The 6,200-nt window shown below is 45.1% G+C and overlaps 1 long non-coding RNA gene across 1 annotated transcript; it reads right to left on the bottom strand.

Moving 5' to 3' along the window:
* Nucleotides 1–2,090: 2,090 nt before the first annotated feature.
* On the bottom strand, nt 2,091–5,100 carry LOC119243958 (uncharacterized). The gene is made up of 3 exons (XR_005124907.2): nt 4,115–5,100; nt 3,792–3,995; nt 2,091–3,142 (listed from the first exon to the last, which is right to left on the bottom strand). It is a non-coding gene; the product is annotated as an uncharacterized LOC119243958 (long non-coding RNA).
* Nucleotides 5,101–6,200: the final 1,100 nt, after the last annotated feature.

Here is a 6,200-nt window from a genome sequence, read left to right as displayed (position 1 = left end):
CAGTTTTACCTCTGGTTCCTGCCTCCTACCCCCACCCCAAGTGCTGCCAGTCACAGAGACTGGTTCTGAACACAAACCCCAAAGTTAACTATTAGCCGCCTGGGGCCTCTTCAGCTCAAGCCCCAGAGATGCTTGCGGGTGAATTATGCAAATCTGGGGGGAAAATGCCAGTTCCTGATCCTCTCAGGCTTGGCCCTGTTTTCTGTCAATCCAGCTTTGCATGATGAATTGAAGAATTTCCCATATGGCCGAAGGCACCAAGGCACCATCACTACTGGGCTTAATCCTAATGCATTTTTTAAGTCCCCCTTTTTTAACCAGGCGCCAAGGAGAAAGGATCAACTTGAAAAAATTCCCTGAACAGGCACCAAGGAAGCAAGAGGCATGAATGCCACTTTCTTTGAAAGGCTGAGGCACTGGGAGTAGAAGAGTTGTCATAAAATGCAGGCTAGAGCTCCAGACCCCCTGGGCTGTGACTGCGGCCAAGGCCAGTGTGGCACCCTCAGGACAGTTGTGACCTGCCTCTTTATGCTCCTGTGGAGAGTTCAGCAGGTGTGATGGGATTTTTTGGAGTTAGTGGGTTTGGAGTGCGGGGTCCTTAGGCTCACTCTGGGAAAGGTTTCACCAGAGCTCCCGTTTCAGCAATACGCGATGAGTTTCCCAGGCAAGTTCCTCCACGAGAACAGAGACATTGGTTATATTTAAAAAGCAGGTTTGTTAGGGAAAGGACAGAAGAATAAAGGACACTTGCATAGACACAAGCAGGCAGGAAGAGCTGCCCTGAAAGGGACAGGTTGGCTAAGAGAGGCCTGCATGTTTGCAGGCAGGTGGCCTTGAGGAGAGCGGCCTCCGCTGAAGGAGGTCAATGAGGGGAAGTACAGGTCACGGGCAGGTAGGGAGCTGCTGCCCTGCAGAGGGAGAGGGTTGGTAAAAAGAAGCACCTGCATAGGCACAGAAGGCCGAGAGATTGCTCCCAGAGCCTGTGCAGAGACTGCACTGATAAAGTCTTCTCTTGTTTGGGAGGGGCTCACTCCTTGTGAGCCTTAGGTTAGTTGCTTATTTTTTTTTTTAAGATCTATTTATTTATGCATACAAGAGCTGGGGTACAGGCCAGAGGTGTGGGGGGTGAGAGGTTTCACCAGAAACAGAGTGGGGAGCAGAACAGGCAGACTGACTGAAATACACTGCTGAGGGGAGCAGCGGGCGAGTCAGGAGAGGTCTACTGCGCCATGTGGGTTGCTCCCTGGCTGGGGATGGAACTCGTCCTGCAGTGGCTGCAGATAGCTTCATAGGTTGCATCTTAACCCCTTGTGCCACCAGGGAGGCCCATTTGCTCATTTTGGATAACTATGTAGAATCTGAAAAGGACAGGAGATTCCACAATGGACTTGATCTCCATATCTTTACCCTTGAACCTTTGCTCTGGACACTGCCTACAGCAGCTTGATACCTGCTTGGATCTTATGCTTTGTAATTTGGGCTTTGGCACCTAAGGATCTTGGTTTCCATAGCTGTGTCAACAGCTATGCTAATCTCTTCTACCCCCAATTCCTGTGTGAGCCAGGTTGCTGGTCTTGTGGGGCCGCCTTTGCAGTTTTGCTATTCCTGTCCTCCATCAGGTGAATACCATGTGAACAGTCTTGTTCTGGAAAGAACAGACTTATTTTGCTGTAATCTTGCTGAGTGATCATGGGCAAGTCACTGAACCCCACATTTTCCTCCACTGTTCAACAGAGAGGTAGAGTGGCATGATCTCCAATATCCGCATAATGTTAAGATCCTATTATTTTACTAACAGCAACCTTATGCTTTCACATTGTGGTGGACATGGTGATGGGCCTCCCAGATGGTCCTTCTGTAACAGGGAGCTTCCCAGGAAAAGGGGAAGTGCCAGATTCCCTGCCCCACCCAAGGGAGGTTATAGCTGATCAGGGAAGAGAAGAAGCTGAAGAGGAGACTGGAGAAGGAAGGAAGCAGGATGGAGAGCCAGAAGGAGACCTAGAGGAGGCACATGGAGTGAAGAGACATGTGAAGAAGCTGTGCTTGATGTTTGGTCCTAGACGGACTGAAACAGATGTGGGGGGAGAGACCAATGGCAGCATTGATCTTGATTTTGATTTTGCACTTTTCCTCCAGACTTGTCTGGCTGTTTCTGACCCTTTTCTATGGGTCCCCACCAGAAGGTGCTTTAGACTTGTGGCAGACTTTTGGGCCTCAGTGGCCCTGCTTTGGTTCAACCCAGTTTGGCTGGGCATTCACCCATGAGGGCATGGGTAACTTTAGGTGCTTGATTTGGAAACTATATACTTTGTCTTTTCTGTACTGCACACTAATTGTATTAAAGTTACTTTCCATTAAAGGTCTTGTATGTTTTGTCTTGGTGTGGCAGACGGCAGAACGTATTTAGAATGGGCAGGTTTGGGGGTTCTGGGGTGTCCCTCTCTTGCCCTGTAACACTTAAGTGAAGACCTTATTGTCCAGAGTTGGAAAGTGTCACCAGGAAAAATTGCCTCAAATTGCATAAAGCTATATACCAGAGTCAATGATGCTCCTCAGTTCCTCCTGAATAAGCAGCCTTCCTGCTAAGCCCCTTCATGGAGTCAGCTTCCGAGAAAGCCCAGCCTGTCAAGGTCACTCCATAGAGTTGTACAGTTTGAGCCTCTGACTGCACGTCCCCCCAGCCTTCCTCCCTCATTGTAGAGGAAATGAAGTCTCAGATAATGACTTGCCAAGTTCATTCTATAAGCAGGGCTGGGACTAAGTCTTCAGTTTCCCACATCTCAACCAAGTCCTCCTATCATTCCTCACTGATTTCCTCAACTTAAACCACTTTTCTTTGCATATGGAGAGAGAGAGATGTGTAGACAGAGAGATAAATAGAGTCATCCATCCATCTCCTCTGCGAGGAAGAATAATAAGCAAATGCATGCATTCATGAGCTCATTGCCTCTACTTTATATAAATAAACCATTGGCTTTTGTTTGAGGGAATTTTTTTATGTCCTTGAGAAGCCATATCACATAAAGACAATAAGCTGTGGCTCAGGAACCAGGAAAGGCTTCTTATTCTCAGATTCTCATTCTTGTGCTGCAAATATGCTGCCATTTGAGAGTAGGATTTTTTCAGAATCCAAGACTGATGGCTGGGGGATAAGAGTGGGGAAGGGGTAATCATGTTATGAAATGATGGTTCCACAAAGATTGATGTCATTGGGGAAAGCAGTGTGAAGGAGAAATAGGAATTTCTGTATACACACACATATTTGTATATATTTATATACATATATTTATATATACACATTTATATTTTATATATGTATTTTTAGCAATATCTTGTGGTCAAAATTATTTCATAAACATTTGATAATAATAATAACTCTCAATGGTTTCAGTTATTCTCACAAAGAGTGGATGACTTGAGGGGTGGGGGAGGGATGGGCAAGATACAGAGCATACTCACAGCACCTCGTTGCCAAGCTAGTGTATTTTGAGTGCCACTCAGTGAGGTAGAGGTGATGAAACTTGTTGCACCAGGCATGTGTTTTTGAAAAACATGCTCTCTATGAAAAAGCTAAGGGACAGACATTCTTTAACCAAAGCACTGAACACTGTCTGCTACAGCACCTGTTTTCTTGTTTGGGTTAAATCACTCCAGGTGATTTAAGTCAGACCAGCTCCTTCATTTCATAGGTGAACAAAAACAGAAACCCTGAGAAGAAAACAGCTTTTGCAGGTCGGCCAAAGAGTGACTGATTTAACAAAAGCAAACAATTCCAAATTGGAAATACATACCTGGTCCGTGGTCTGGAGAGCACCCTCTTCTGTTTCAAGAGCCCAGGGTGCATGGGTGGGGAGGAGAGCAAAAGCCAGCTGCCGCTAGGCTCCCCGCCATGTGCACTGGCATCGGGACTGCCCCATGCAGGCTGCAGGCTCCAGCCAAGAGTGGCCTGCAGCATGGTCAGCAGGTTGTCCAAGGACGGTCATGGAAGTCATGTCCTAAGAAAGGAGCCAGAAAGCAAGAATTAAGCATTTCCAGTTTTATAACTAAATAGCATTCCAAGGTACTATCAACTATAAATCAAATGTGATGTTAAAAAGGAAAAGAAACGAATCACCTAAATGGAAATAACTGTCTCCGATCAAAATATCTTGCAATTAAATATCCATTTCTTCTCTAAGTTCTAATTTTCTCTTAGGAGAAGTCAATGTTTTTGCAGTGACAGTCCAAAGTCATGAGGAGAACAGTGTGAGGTTTTATCCCTGGCACTGAACATTTTAAAGGTATATGTTTTTAATAACGCTTTAAACTGAAATATATCTTATTTATAATCAAGTGCATGAAAATTGGTTTTTACGTTTTATAAACCTGATAACCACTGCCCCGCTGACCAAGACCAAGAGGACATTTCCTGCTCCCTAGAAGCTTCCTGGAGTGCTTGGATATCTAAATAACATTAAAATATTACGAAAATGGAAACCTCCACCATCCGGGTGGCTAGCTCATCCCAAACCTGGCATTATCCTGAAGACAGGCCTCCTAAGACATTCAGGCACCCGAGCTCAGAACGCCCCACCCACTGCCTTCTCAAAACAGGACCATGCCTTGAGAACATCTTATTGACAAGGTAAAGGAAGGCTAAGGCCTAGGGTAAGGCAAAACTTTATTCTTTGCTCCCTCTAAGGAGCCATGTGGAATGGGGGATTGCCGCAGACCAGCTTTCAGCAAAATGTCAGGTCTGAAGTCCTTGAAAGGAAAAGACGGTCTAGGTGCAGCGAAAAGGACTGAGGGGAAGGGGATGAGGCAGTGAGGAGACACTGACACTGGATGAGGTGCAAGTATCTTCTGCCGAGAGACTCAGCAGGTTCTTTATACTTTTTTAGCAAGCCGTGAGATGACAATATCATGTGCATAGAAACAAAGCAGAAACAATCAGTGCATCCTTTTTTCCATAGACTTTTGGCCACTATGTGCTCTCAGTAAGAAGGCAACCTTCAAGGTTAATAAAAAACTAAGCCTTACACTAAAACTCATTGTTTCAGTTAAACAATAACCTAAGACAGTGGATAGCCGCCAGGACACCCCTATCAGCTAAAGCCTAAGCAAGAAAAGACTTTTCTTATTCGCATGGCCTTCAGCCGGGGACCAGCTGCTACTCAACTATCAGAACTTTTTCTACCTAGAAACTCCTTAACTCAAATAGCTTCATTAAAAAACTTTCCCAAGAAGCTTCAAGAGAAGGCAAAAGAAGGACCTACTATAATTGTTGTGCTGGATTGCTTGTCAGGCATGTACAATAAATTGTCTCCCATTGTCAAGTGGGCCAAATTGTTTAATAACTAATTTCTAAACAGATAATTTTCCGTGCTGTTCACTTACAATATGCTGATACGTGTAATTTATTGCCTAATATACTTTCTGATAAATTTTTCTCTTTTTGTGACCAAGAACAACAAGCAAAGGGTTGTTAAATCTTCAGCCCCACGGTGTGAGGCCCTTTTTCTTAGCTGCTTGCTAGTACCTTATCTGACTGGGCCAACAAGGCCCCCTGCAGCCGGGGATGGTGAGAACCTGAGGTTTAAGGAAAACCCGGCGTTTGGGGATGACCTGATAGTTTGTCTTATAAGTTATGGTTTTCAATAAAGAATATTGAACTTAAAAGAGTGTTCATCAATTTGTTTAATCGCCACTGGGTGGTAGAAACATACATCTTGAAGTTGAAAAACAATGCTTCTGGTGTGTTTAAGTCCCTAAACTGGTGTTTGCAGGAAGTTTGCCTTTTCTTTCTTCTGGATTGTAGAATCAAGTGCCAGGTATCAACTTCCATTCCATTTTTTTTTTCCCCCAGTGGGAAATTTTCTTCAATTCTCAAGTCAGGATTTACTAATATTTGAAGCTGCTGTCACCTGATGATTTTGGAACAGATTTCCCCAACCTTCTTCATTCCAGGACACATTTCAAAATCCTTCATACTTAGAATCTTCACCCTGAAGATTTCTTCTGTGAGGGGTGTGAAATAGAAAGTTGTGGGCCTCCCTGGTGGTGCAGTGGGTGGAACACTGCACTGTGAAGCTGTCCGTAGCCTCTGCAGTGTGGGTTCGATTCCCGGCCGCCCAGGGAGAAACCCACATGGCACGGCAGACCTCTCCTGCCTCTCCCGCTGCTGCCCTCAGCAGTGTCTTCTGTCTGTCTGCCTGTTCTTC

Source organism: Talpa occidentalis, unplaced genomic scaffold (assembly GCF_014898055.3).
Source record: "Talpa occidentalis isolate TD23 unplaced genomic scaffold, MPIMG_talOcc4v2.1 talOcc4.1360, whole genome shotgun sequence".
Taxonomy (NCBI): Eukaryota; Metazoa; Chordata; class Mammalia; order Eulipotyphla; family Talpidae; genus Talpa; species Talpa occidentalis.
This window is presented reverse-complemented; position numbering and strand designations above follow the sequence as displayed.